The sequence below is a fragment of the Somniosus microcephalus genome, chromosome 10 (assembly GCF_052327205.1).
Source record: "Somniosus microcephalus isolate GS21.2 chromosome 10, FLI_Smic_1.0, whole genome shotgun sequence".
In the NCBI taxonomy this organism is placed as follows: Eukaryota; Metazoa; Chordata; class Chondrichthyes; order Squaliformes; family Somniosidae; genus Somniosus; species Somniosus microcephalus.
This window is the reverse complement of record NC_140996.1, coordinates 125,546,731-125,561,099: the sequence shown is the minus strand read 5'-3', so window position 1 is coordinate 125,561,099 and position 14,369 is coordinate 125,546,731. Positions and strand designations below refer to the sequence as shown.

Sequence of the window (14,369 nt, the reverse complement as noted above, 5' to 3'; positions counted from 1 at the left end):
AGAGCAAAACAAAGATTGGGTTCATATGGGGATAAGGCACGCCTGAAATAAAGGTGAACAAACTTTAAAAAAAAAATCTTTTTTTAAAAGTGTCTTAAAAATTTTTTTTTTATTAAAATGGATAAATTTGACACTGCACCAAAATTAAAATTAGTTTTTTAGGCCCATAATCTTTGTTTGGCAGTCAATACCCTGTTAAAACCCCAGTTACACCTAATCCCTTTGGGTCTATCTTTTAATGGAGTATTTAACAGCGTGGAAAGGCAGAAGTTTTCGTCAGTTTCCATAATTTGAGAGTTTTCACTTATCGGAGGGCACAGCGTAGTCTGTGGAGGAGCTGTGAATGACTGACCACAACTTCAGGATGACCACAACTTCAGGATTTCCACATTAGGCTGCGCATGCGCTAAATCCTGAAGTTGCAGTCACTTTCAAAGGTGAAATGATGGCGAACACTGGCAGTTCGCAGTCATGAGGACAGCAAATTCTTGGACAATGTATCTGGGGCTACCAGCTTGTAACTAGTGAGGCATTCTATATTTATTGCTGTTAGATACAAATAAGAGGGAGAGATCCCAATTCATTTTTATAGAAATGATCAACAGTGAAACGTGTTCAGTTATCTAATGCTGACAGGAACATTTTTAGCAAAAGATAATTTCCTATGACATTTGGTTAGTTATTTCCTCATACCAGAAGACACATGGGTAGCTGCCAGTTGAAATGTCAGGAAAGTATGTATATGAAGAATGTTGTTAATATGATCATTCCAAAAGCTTTTTCTTTTTTCCACACTAAGTTGGTACAATCTTTTCTCCAAGTAATGAAGTTTCTGGTGTATAAGCTCTATCCAACTTCAGCCAATATGTCACACACAGAATCGTTATACAGTGGATATTCTACAGCATTTGCAGACCTGTGATGTTATCTCTCTATAAATTATGAGTTTGATGTTCCCTGTGGTAGCTGAATTAGATGTTACACCAGGCACAAGAATTGAACATGCAACAATGACTGGGGAGAAAAGACCCATCACTTGTGCATCAGAATACAGACACTCCCCACCCACACAAAAGCCATGAGAGGCAAACAACCAGATCAAAATCCAGGCCAATTGGGAAAAAAATTCTGGAAAATTCCTTTCCAACCTCTTTAGGCGATCAAAATTAGTCCAGGAGACTACTCTGGCCCTGATTACTGATATACAGTACCTTACTTTTGTACAAAGTGATTCCCCACTCCAAGCAGAAACAGTTACAGCTGCAGGTTGAAATTATTATCAATATATATAAAACGGTTGGTCCGTCTGTCTTTCTGCCTGTCTGTTTGTCTTTCTGTCTGTCTGTTTGTCTTTCTGTCTGTTTGTCTTTCTGTCTGTCCGGCTATACAATCAAAAGTTATAGAGCGTACCTACACATATGTTATATCAAAAGAAAGCTTATCATTAGGGGACTCTAATAGGCATATTTACTTTTTGGTCAGACAAAAATTGTTCCGACAGTATACAAAAAAGGTTCAAAAAACGGCAACATTCCGCTCATTAGCGTTGAGTGACGTGATGGTTGACCAATCGTACAGGGGATTAACCTAATGGTTGACCAACCGGCGCGTCATGGGGGGCGTTTCATTGCGTGTGTGGGCAGGCCTAATCCTTCTGAGCTGAGGTGAGTGGCCGCCATCTTGATTCCTAATGATTTATTTTTCCCACTTTCTGTGTGTGTGGAGGGCAAATTGCTTTTAAAAAAAAGTAAATTAATTTGTAAATATTTTTTTGAAGCTGATTAATTTTCCTACCTTTCACCCTCTTTTTTTCCTCTTGACTCGCTACCTCCGCAGGGCGCCGCAACCTTGGAGGGTTACCCCACCTGCAGGCCTCAAAGCCTCGGCCTCTCCTCACCAGCCACGCCCGAGCTAGGCACCTCCTGTCCCGCCCCGCGATTGCCGCCATCTTGTAAAGGCTGGCGGCATGGGGCTGAGCCGAGCGTAGCCATCGCCGCCATCTTAGTAAAGGCTGGCGGGGCAGGAGTCAGCGCGCCCGTCAACGTCGGCCCCGGAGCGCGACCTGAGCTAAGGTGAGTCCAGCCGGGCCTCACGCACTAGGCCGCGCACCGGCGGCCCTAAGGCGCTGATCCGCGGAGGGGGAGGGAGGGAGAGGAGAGGGGGGGAGGGAGGGAGAGGAGAGGGGGGGAGGGAGGGAGAGGAGAGGGGGGGAGGGAGGGAGAGGAGAGGGGGGAGGGGGAGGGAGGGAGAGGAGAGGGGGAGGGAGGGAGAGAGAGGAGGGGGAGGGAGGGAGGAGGGGGGAGGGGGGAGGGAGAGAGAGGAGAGGGGGGAGGGAGGGAGAGGAGGGGGGAGGGAGAGGATAGGGAGAGGAGAGGGAGGGAGGGAGAGGAGAGGGAGGGAGGAGGGAAGGAGAGGAGAGGGGGAGAGGGAGAGGAGGGGGGGTAGGGTGAGGAGAGGCGGGGAGGGAGAGGAGGGGGGAGGGAGAGGAGAGGGGGAAGGGAGAGGAGAGGGGGGAGGGAGAGGAGAAGGGGGAGGGAGAGGAGAAGGGGGGGGGAGGGAGAGGAGAAGGGGGGAGGGAGGGAGAGGATAGGGGGGAGGGAGAGGAGGGGGGAGGGAGAGGAGAGGGGGAGGGAGAGGAGAGGAGGAGGGGAGGGAGAGGAGAGGGAGAGGGGGAGGGAGGGTGAGGAGAGGGGGAGGGAGGGAGAGGAGAGGGGCAGGGAGGGAGAGAGAGTAAAGCAGGGAGAGACAGGGGGAGGGAGAGAGAGAGGGTGAGGGAGGGAAAGACGTGAGAGGGAGGGAGAGCGTGCCTTCTTCCTTCGCAGGGGTCCATCGGGCCAGGCCTGAGGCGCTCCTTCCCCCCCTCTCCAGGCTAATCCCGAATGAAATCCAGCACTCTCTGTCTCTCTTCCCCCCATCTCTCTCTTCTCCCCCCCCATCTCTCTCTTCTCCCCCCATCTCTCTCTTCTCCCCCATCTCTCTCTTCTCCCCCCATCTCTCTCTTCTCCCCCATCTCTCTCTTCTCCCCCCATCTCTCTCTTCTCCCCCATCTCTCTCTTCCCCCCACCTCTCTCTCTTCCCCCCACCTCTCTCTCTTCCCCCATCTCTCCCTTCTCCCCCCATCTCTCTCTTCTCCCCCATCTCTCTCTTCTCCCCCCATCTCTCTCTTCTCCCCATCTCTCTCTTCTCCCCCCATCTCTCTCTTCTCCCCCCACCTCTCTCTCTTCCCCCCACCTCTCTCTCTTCCCCATCTCTCTCTTCTCCCCATCTCTCTCTTCTCCCCCCATCTCTCTCTTCTCCCCCCATCTCTCTCTTCTCCCCCCATCTCTCTCTTCTCCCCCCCATCTCTTTCTTCTCCCCATCTCTCTCTCTCTCTCTCTCTCCCCTCTCTCTTTCCCTCTCTCTCCCCCCAGTCTCTCTCTCTCTTTCCCCCAGCCGCTCTCTCCCCCCCTTCCCCCCAAGTCGCTCTCTCCCCCCCTTCCCCCCAGTTGCTCTCCCCCCCCCAGTCTCTCTCTTCTCCCCCCAGTCTCTCTCTCTCTCTCTTCCAACAACAACATGCCCTCAAAAAACCCTCGGCACCGCCGGGCACTCCAGCTAGTCTCTATCTATATATAGGTCTGTCTGTCTGTCTGTCCGGCTATACAATCAGAAGTTATAGAGCTTACCTACACGCATGTTATATCAAAAGAAAGCTTATCGTTAGGGGAGTCTCATTGGTGTATTTACTTTTTGGTCAGACAAAAATTGTTCAGACAGTATACAAAAAACGTTCAAAAATCCTCAAAACTCCGCTCATTAGTGGTTGACCAATCCTACCTCTCATTACCGTTGAGTGACGTGCTGGTTCACCAATCCTACAGTTCAGTGACCTGATGGTTGACCAATCGCTGCATCACGGGCGGGACCTAATTCTCCAGTCTCCCCAAACTTCGCCGCCATTTTTTTCATCCCCACAGACAGCCAAACAAACCCCCACATTGCGGCTCCGGGAGCGGCAGGTGAGTTTTCACACAGCGGGCGGGGGAGCGGCAGCGACCGCCCGTCAACCGCGCTACCCGCGGGGGAGCTCAGCTGGGGTCCGTCTCGGCCCGAGAGCCCGGCCGGGCCTGAAGCACTAGGCCCCGCACGTCCGGTATCACAACCGCACCGGGCCTCAGGCGCTAGACAGGGACAGGGGATGGAGCGACAGAGAGAGGGGGAGGGAGGGGACAGAGGGAGAGGAGAGGGGGACATGGAGGGACAGAGAGAGGGGACAGACAGGGGCAGGGAGACCGCGCGGCCCAAAATTGCCCTGGCAACGCCGGGCACCCCCAGCTAGTAGAATCATACAACATAGAAGGAGGCCATTCAGCCCATTGTGCCTGTGTTGGCTCTTTGAAATAGTTACCAATTAGCCACACTCCCTTGCTCTTTCCCCATAGCCTTGCAAATGTTTCTTTTCAAGTATATATCGAATTTGCTTTTGAACGTTACTATTGAATCTGCTTCCACTGCATTCAGGCAGTGCATTCCAGATCATCATAACTCGCTGTGTAAAACAGTTTCTCCTTATCTTCCCACTGAATAAGTAAAAAAATATTATAGGTCTTTATGTTGAGCATTGTATATATCTGATTTCATAAAATAATAATCTGTTTGAACAAGAATACAAAGAGCTCTAAGCCTTGTCTGCAGCTGCTTGAAATTTCCCAATGTGGTGGCTTTTTCATCATTCTGACCTTTCCCTTTCACCCTTTGATTTTGGAGCTAATATAATTTATTGAGTGAGGTTTTCATTTGGAAACAAAACACTTTTCTTTTTAGGGTGTGTTATCTGTCATGTTTTGTAAAATATTGTGATAAATTTCAAAGACTTAGAATAGAAATATGTTTCACTTTCTATTTAATCTTCACATCTCAAAATTGTATTGCTTTTTGAAATACTGGTCAATGCATCTAACAGTATGATCTATTTTTCAATAGATAAGAATTGATTTTGAAAATTGTTTTCATTTTAGTGCATCCTTCTATTAATTGATTTTTGTTCCATTTGTGGCTACACTGTGCATAAATATCTTTCCCTTTCTCCAGCATATTAAATAAATCAACCTTCATACTTAATCATTATCATAGAATGATACAGCACAGAAGGAGGCCATTCGGTCCAACATACCGGCAAATTATTATTAAGCTGTTTATTCCCTTTTCTCATGTATCTAATACATGTTGGTATTGCATGTTCACCTATTTGATTTGACTTTAAGGGGGTAATTTTAATCCCAAAAACAGGTGGGTTTGGGTCGGGTGGGAAGTAAATTGTTAAAAATTTCAAACACGAACCCAAGCTGCCTCGAACTCGCCCATTTCCGGTTTTATCAGAGGCATGTTGAGGGGCGGGCGACCAATCCACTCTCAGGAGGCGGCTCAGTCGTTGAAACTTTTTAAGTAGACTAAGTGCCTCCATTTTAACAAGGTTTCTATTTTTAACGAAAGGTCTTTGACCTGAAACGTTAACTTTGTTTCTCTCTCCATGGATGCTGCCCTAGCCTGTTGAGTTTTTCCAGCGTTTTCTGTTGTTATTTCGGATTTCCAGCATCCGCAATATTTTGCTATCGTTCTATTTTTAACCTCTTTAAGCTGGGTTGTCCTAGTTCCCCCTCGCGATCACCTACCCCCCCCCCCGCCCCCTCCCAACCATGCTCTACCCACCTCCCTGCGATCACCTACCTCTCTGATCTCTGCCCGCCCCCCATCTCTCCCCCCTGCAACCTGTCATCTTGCTGACCCCCACCCCCCACGATCACAGACCTGCCCCCCAACCATGCTCTATCCACCATCTCCCCCGCCCCACCATTTCTTTCTTTCCCCCCTGCCCCACCCCCACCACTAAACCTATCTGCTCCTCGGCTGTGACCTTCCCTCTTGGACAGGTAGGCAAGTCTGTCAATCAGGCTGGCTTCCGGGTGGGGAACCTGGGAAAAATAATCAGAGTTAAAACTTCATGGCATTCAGGGAAACCTGCACTTCTGGGTTTCCGGACTATAACTTCTTCCCACCTGCCCAGTAGCTATCGGGGCCTAAGTCTCTAATATGTGCAATTTTATTTAGTTGTGGATTTTTTTAATACTGAAGACAGTCAGAGGAACAAATTGTATATTATGTTCAGGTATACGTGATTGTTTACACATTATTTATAACTTGTGTACAAATGTATTGCAGGGAAGATTCAGAGCAAGTTCATACAATATGCTTTTGAAGTATTTGGTCATCATAACCTCCCATATGTGGTTACAGCATCTGCACCACCAAAACTTTATTTTAGGACTTTTTTCCCCCAGGCCTCAATTTGGGAGAAAACTGTTTTATGTGATGTACTTTTAATTTACAACTCTTGTGTTTGGCATGCAGATAGTTGTTTATGTTTGTTATTCAGCAATCTCTCATCTACATAATTGATTCACATGTCAGAACTGATACTACTATCTTCCTTCACTCAGTGCCCATAGCTACCTCCGTTAATGCTCTGAACATAAAAATAGAAAATGCTGGGAACACTCAGCAGGTGAGGCAGTATCGGCAGAGAGAGAAACAGTTAATGTTTTAGAGCAATGACCTTTCATCAGAGTTGATCAGGAGAGCAAAGTTAACCCCTGAATCCTTTTCTCCACTATCAGCCATTGCCTTAAATCCCTCTCCCTTGCCTCTTCCACCCTCACCTCAACAAGTACGAGGAGCTCATTGATTTCTTTGTGATCAAGGTTGAGACCAATCATTCAGCTGCCTCTGCTGTTCCCCTCGCACCCTCCATTCCCTATTGCCACCAAACCAAAACCTCCTCCAACCTCCTCATGCCCATGTCTCTCCTTGCACCCTCCATGTAATACTCCAAGTTCAATGAACTTTATATTAACAGACCTGCGAAGAATAAACCCCACTACGTCTTTGGAATAGGTGAATGATGTTAATCACACTTGATGTACAATGTACAGCCTTGCCTTTCTATACCATTACATAATTCAAAAGTAATTTAAATTAAATTCTACCAATTCGGTTCTTTCTAACTGTCCTTTTAAGTGGGTCAATGCTTGGCCTCATCGCAGTGGTCTGCACATCGCCAGAATAACTGCATATTATTTGTCTTAAAGGAGCAAATTGGTAGCATTGTTTTTTTTTGCAGTAAATAGGCTTTTGCTGAATGTAAAATGTCATACCCCCACAAAAGAAAAGGGCAGCAGCCAATAAAACATTTTATAATTGGCTTGATGGAAAAGAAGGGTGTCCAGGAGGTAGGAGTATTCGATTAAAATTGGAACAACCAAACAAATAAAAAGGGAAAGAGAATGATCATTAGTTCCCTATCCATGTCTGGCAGCTGGTAGTTCTAGTTTTATGCAGTTATTTTGGAAGAGCAGTAAAATTATGCCAATGACAATGAGTACAGCAACATGTCTTCATCCTCCACCTAGCATCAATAACTTGCTGTGTTTCAAATTATATATGAAACTCAGACATAGTTCGAATGCTCAGGCATCTTAACCTGTCAAAGTTAATCCTACCCTACTCAGACATTCAGACTGAAGTGCCCTCAAAGGGTTTCAGTCCTTCACAGGACTACTGGATAGCACATTGTTACCCTTGTGGAGTGTTCCAGCTCCTCGAAGGAAGAAACACTAGTAGGATGTTGCAGGGGTATGCCCCCAATCTGACAATCAGTGTAGTGCAATATTAACTAGATCTGAACTTCCTGTATGCCAACAATAGATGGGATTGATTTTTCAAAATTATATTTATCTTATTTGCTTTTCCTTGATATCCTTGTGGTTTGCATCATCTGCAACTATGGTGATGGGTAACTTGTATTGACAAATATTTGGCAATACTGTTTTGAAAATAGCTGCTAGGGGTGCCTAAGGGTGACTGATTTGTTTCCTCTGGGGAAATATTTGACCTCTGCTCAGTGCTTCCCCCAACTTTAACAGTGCTTGCAAATTAGTTGAGCCCTGGAAGTGAACTACTGCTGAAAGTAGACACTCAACGTGACATCACACTTCTTTCCCTTTTCACATTCTGCAGAAATGGCTAAGAATTAATTAATGTGGCTGAACTGTGAAGAGGCATGAATTGTAATGCATATCGCAACACAGAGGCAATGAGGTCATTGAGTGGTGGTTAGGTGTCACATGCCTAGATCCGTGCCCAATCTGGGGGAACTGAGAAGCAAGCCCAAGCTCTCAAGATGAGATGAGTTTATTAGACATTTTAATTTTTTTCAGAACTGTGTAATTTTAGGTGCTTATAATATAAATTTCAATTGTAAACATATATAGTGAGTGAACGAGAAAACCAACATGGCTGCAGAAATGGTTGTGGGGAATTGTTGGAAATTTGTTCGTGGACAGTGAAGCTTTTAAAGTGTTTCTTGATTGGTTCCTAGGAAATTTGGTGCTAACAGAATGCTCCATGTCATGAATATTTCCAATATTTTCTAATGCCCTAAATATTTCCCACACCCTACATATATGTTTTCCCCTACTATTACCACATGGAAAATGCAAACAATTTATATTAGATAATGACAACTACTTCTGTGCAACTTGTTTGTATACATGTCCTATTTTTAGTGAGTTTCCTCTATTCCAAAACAAACCACATCACAAGCAATAAAGTTTTTCAAATCTGTGAACACCTTGTGATTTATAAATTCATTTGTATCCAAGTAAATAAGTTTTCCCACGTTTCAACTCTTCCCCAAAGAGCTTTGCTGCTTTTATCTGTAGCTATCCCATCATGTATAACATGAGTGAAAAGCCTAACTAAAACTACAATTGCACTATGGTTGACTGTGTGATGAAATAGCACCACTTCCAGATAGGATTCCCTGCTGCACAGTGAGAGAAAGGAGTAAGACATTGGCTAGAGGAATGAAGAAAGTGGCAGGACAAAAAGCAGGATAGGAATGAAATGGAGGTGTTTCTGTGCGATTGTGCTTGTATACAATATTTAACTTTACAAATTGGATTATATGCCTATAAGCAAGCTGTCTGCATAAATTTTTGTCAATTTAAAAGGTATTAAGTATTGATCTTTCCTATTCATTCTTTTGTAATAATAGCTATTGTAACATAATCAGTCTTTGTTTCCTACTAAGGAGTAAGACCGTGACAATTTCTTCTTGTTTTTGTCTCCTATCTGGTTGCATCAGGTCATGCACCTAGTGCAGGCAAGTGGGGTGGGTGGGCGGGTAATCTAGTTTTGGCCTCTGCCTGTCTATGGTGCTGTTGGGAGAGCTATCTGGTGATGATCCTTCTGACTTTCTTTTTCTGTCTACCTCATTGAAAAAGTGCTTGGCCTCTGCTCAGTTACATGGTTGAGTTTGGCAACTCAGCAGATTGGGGGCTTGCACCTGCATCCCACCACTCTTTTTTTTACTTTGTATTTCCCTCAAGCAGCTGTTCTGCTGCCTTATGCAGTTCAGTTTTCTAATTTACACAAAAAATGCATCAAAAATCTGGAATAATGTCAATAAGTGGTTCAACATGATCTCCAGCTTGAAATGGTCAGGTAATTTTCCACAGGTTTGAAAGCTTCTTTCTAAATTTTAAAAACACTTCAGAATGAAAGTGTAATGAAAGTGAGCACATATCCCTCGGGTTCACTTGTCTGTCAATGTTCAGCTTCCAGTCTCCGCTGCAGTTCCCTCAGGCATCCCCTATGTCAGCAGTGAAAAATCCCCACACAAAGTAAACAAGTACTGACATACAGTTATGACATGAACAACTACCATCATGAAACAAAAAGAAAACCAGCTTTAGCCAGTAGTCTGTTCTAATATTAAAGGAAATTCACATTTTGTTCTTTTGGAAAAGTGAGATAAATGCTTTTTTTTGTCTTATTCCAGTTTGTGGAGTGGCTAAGACAATCTAAAAACAGGCATTTCAATGACTCCTGCGTGTGCCATAACTATAATTGTGTATGATGTGTTAAACAGCTGTAGTTTCTGCTTTGGGATGTGGCTAATGGGCTTTTTTTTAAAAACATTTTTATTTTTATAAATCTTTCATTACAGTTTGCTACCAGTTTTAGAACTACCACCTGGTATTTCCAAAATTACTTCACAGGCTGGCTACTAATTTACAGCTCTGTTTAGATTGAATTATAGTATAAATGAAGCAATAGAACAACTAAATGTTGAGAAATTAGTTAATATGCTTAGTGGTTAATTGCACCTCTATGGCATGCTTTTTTCTATTTTGCTTGAACTGATTGTATTGTATTTGAAGCTGATTTTGGTATTCTTAGATTTTACATTGTACCCATAAAGATCTGATAGAAAAATAGTCACGTTGTGTGATTTCTGTTCCACTAGAGCTTTCTTGCACACATAACCAGCACTGCAAAACTTACATCTTGAGAGTCCTCAAAAACTGGATAACGTAACTGTTGTGTTTGTACCGCTATACACAACTACATAAAATAATAAAGCAGCAGAGACTGAGAGTAACTTCAAGTGATATTTACTGGTTAACTGGAACTTCGGCACTGACTATACAAATCGATACGCGTCTGTTATATACGCTCGCAACTAAGGATGTACATCCGCAAAACAAAGTAGTCCCTTCAATGTTGTATACATTACACTTCCTCCCCCTTTAGTTTAATAGTATATTAATGCAAAATTCCTATAATTAACATACAGAGCCTGTCTTTACAGTAACCTTTTTGTTTTCTTAAAAGTAACAAAATTCAAATTCCAACATAACATTTATTTTGTCAACAGCCCTTTTACAAGTCAAGTCTCTGGGGAGGCCTCCTCTGCCTCTCTGGGTAACGTCTCTCCAGACTCTCTTGCTTTGGGGAATGAGACTGTACAGGTACAGGTGCATCAGATGAGCTATCAGCACACGTAGAGCTCTCAGCTGTGGATGAGGCTGGTGCTGATGCTGATGAATCAGGAGTGTCTGTTTCCATGTCAGGTGAGTCTGGGCGAGGTGTAGGGGTGTTTTCCACCTGAACATCCAAAATTTGGTCCACATGACGTCTCAAAACATTCTCTCCCACATCCACTGTATATATCAGTGGTCCCTCTCTTGTGGATATTGTACCTGGTTGCCACTTTTCCGTCTGAAAATCACGAGCAAGAACTGACTGTCCCACACTGAAGCTTCTTGTTGGCTTAGCATTCAAATGTTTGAACTGTTTGTTCTCTACATCACGACGTACATTCGGTTTAAGAAGGTCCATGCGAGATCTCAGGTTCCTGTTCAGAAACATCATTGCTGGAGTCTGATTAGTGGCTGCGTATACTGCGTTCCGATAAGCAAAGAGGAAATTGTCTATCTTGTGTTGCAGTGGTAGATTCTCGCTGTACATTGCTTTGATGGCCTTCTTGAAAGTCTGTACGAATCTTTCTGCCAAGCCATATGTAGCTGGATGGTATGGGGCAGATGTGTAGTGCTTGATTCCATTTTTCCTCATGAACCCTTGGAATTCGTCAGAGACAAATTGTCATCCATTGTCTGTGCAGATTTGTTCTGGTAGTCCATTTCTAGCGAACATGGTCCTCAGAACTGAAATGGTCTTTTCAGATGTGGTTAATTTCATTTTAATGACCTCGGGCCATTTGGAATGTGCATCGGCTGCAATCAAGAACATGGAGTCCATGAACGGTCCAGTAAAGTTGATGTGCACACGTTGCCATGGTGATGAAGGCCATTCCCATGGATGGAGAGGGGCTTGTGGTGGTGTGTTCTGGACCTTTTGACATCCTGAGCAGCTCTTTGTCAGGTCCTCGATCTGTTTGTCAATTCCCGGCCACCACACGTAACCACGGGCAAGGCTTTTCATCTTTACCGTACCTAAGTGGCCTTCATGCAGTTCATCTAGCACTCGGTTACGAAGCTTGGGAGGAATCACAACTCGTGAGCCGTGCATCAGTGTTCCCCGACACACTGATAACTGCTCCCTCCTAGCTGAGAATGCTGGAAACAATGAGTCACCATGCGCTGGCCATCCCTTCACAGTGATGTCATAAACTTTTGACAATGTAGGGTCATTGCGTGTTTCTCTTTCAATGAGGGAGTTTGTCACTGGTAGCTGCTCAACTATTGTTGTGCGAAATACCTCTGCTGAGTCAACTGTTGTAGTTTCCTCTGAGGTTGGCAGTGGTAAACGTGACAAACCATCGGCGTTGCCATGTTGCTTGGTCCCCTTGTATTCAATGTCATACAGGTGAGCTCCTAGGAAGAGTGACCATCGCTGTAGCCGTTGTGCCGTCATCACTGGAACACCCTTCCTTGGGTTGAAGATTGAAACGAGAGGCTGGTGGTCAGTTAACAGTGTAAACTGTTGACCATACAAGTAGTGGTTGAATTTCTTGACTCCCCACACAAGGCTGAGGGCTTCTCGGTCAATCTGTGCATAATTGCGTTCAGCTGTAGTCAATGATCTTGAGGCAAAGGCTATTGGTCTTTCTGAGCCGTCTGGGAACTTATGTGACAACACGGCACCAATGCCATGGGGTGAAGCATCACATGCCAGTCGAATAGGTAAGGATGGGTCAAAGTGAGCTAGCACCTCTTCTGAAGTAATGAGTCTTTTACTCTCTTGAAAAGCTTGTTCACAGCTGTCACTCCACTTCTATTGTGACCCTGTCGGTAGCAGTGCATTTAGTGGATGTAACACTGTGGATAGGTTGGGCAAGAACTTGTGATAGTAGTTCACCAGTCCAAGATATGATCTCAACTGAGACACATTTTCAGGTGTTGGTGCATTAATCACAGCTTCAATCTTGTCTGGAGACTTGTGTAAACCGTCCTTGTCAATCACATGTCTGCAGTATGAGATTTCCTTTTTGAAAAATTCACACTTATCTCGGTTCGCATGGAGCCCATACTCCCGTAACCTGATGAGCACCTGTTTGAGGTTGGAAAGGTGGTCGTTGTCATTCTTGCCAGTAATGATGATGTCATCAAGATAACACTGAGTACCTGGGATTCCCTGCAGGACTTGGTCCATTGCCCTTTGCCAGATTGCAGGAGTTGATGCTATTCCGAATACCAGCCAATTGTACTGGTAAAGGCCTTTGTGCGTATTTATTGTCAGGTACTTCTTTGATGCATCACCAATTTCTATTTGGAGATAGGCCTGGGTCAAGTCAATCTTTCTGAAGCGTTCCCCTCTTGACAGGGAAGCAAAGATGTCCTCAATGCGAGGCAATGGGTACTGTACTGTGTGGAGGACTGGGTTAACAGTCACTTTAAAGTCTCCACAGATGCGCACTTTTCTTGGCTTTCCTGGTTTTGTGCTGGAGGTTTTCTTCATCACTGGAACTATAGGTGTGGCCCATTCACTCCAATCCACCTTGGACAGGACCCCTAACTGCTCCAAGTTCTCCAGCTCTGCTTCTACTGAAGGGCAAATTGCATAAGGCACTGGTCTGGCCTTGTGGAACTTTGGATTTGCGTTCTCCTCAATCTTAATTTTTGCTTTCATGCCCTTAAGTGTTCCTATTCCCTTCTTGAACACTTCCTGAGAGTCAGAGAGTATTTGTGACAGTCTCTCAGGAGTGGCGTTGCTGTCCTCCTTTGCTGACACAAACAGTGCTTGGATGGTGTGCCAATCCAACTGTATTTTCCTGAGCCATTCGCATCCCAGCAATGGTGGTCCTCCATTTTTCAGTACATAGAGGTTCAATTGCGGTATTTTTTTTTCTTTGTATGTCACTGTCACTTTTATTTTACCTTTGGGGCACACTCTTTGTCCTGTGTATGTCTTTAACAGTACTTTAGTTGGCCTTAGCGGTATGTGTGAAAACAGTCGTTTGTAGTCATGTACAGAGATCACTGTTAAAGCTGAGCCTGTGTCCAACTCCATTTTCAGCCTAACTCCTGCCACTTCTGGAGTAACCCATATTATTCTGTGATCCCCTGTCTCTTTCACACTGTGTAGTTTTAGACAAGCCAGATCCTCTTCCTCTGAGTCTGTGTCACTTTTTCCTTTATCTGAACTATCTCCAGTCACGTAGTGTACCTTCTTGTATCTATCTTTGAAAGGTTTCTTGTTTTCAGTCACTTGATGTACCTTTTTGTTGCTCTGTATTGTATCAGTTTTCGGCTTCTTATTTGCTTTGCAGACTCTTTCAATGTGCCCTCGTCTGCCACATTGTCTGCAGTCTTTGGCCTAGAAATTCACTATGGCCCCGCCAGCTGCCTAGCGCCCAAAAGTTAGCGCTGGGCGGGAAGCCTATAGCGATCGTCAGATATTCATTGTTAGCGCCCCAATTCGGAAGCGGGCGCTATACCAGGGTGTGCCCGCCTCCGCTTGGTGCGCTGACACTGAATATCAGCGCTTTTGGCGCCGCTGCACCAGGCGCTGCGCAGCGGCAGGCTGCGGTA

At 44.9% G+C, this 14,369-nt stretch overlaps 1 protein-coding gene across 3 annotated transcripts in view; it reads left to right on the top strand.

Annotated features, from left to right (window-relative positions):
- The window catches only part of LOC147111685 (protocadherin Fat 3-like), a 1,117,094-nt gene that overhangs the window by 474,994 nt on the left and 627,731 nt on the right, over positions 1 to 14,369 (top strand). The gene's annotated exons all lie outside the window — the stretch shown is intronic.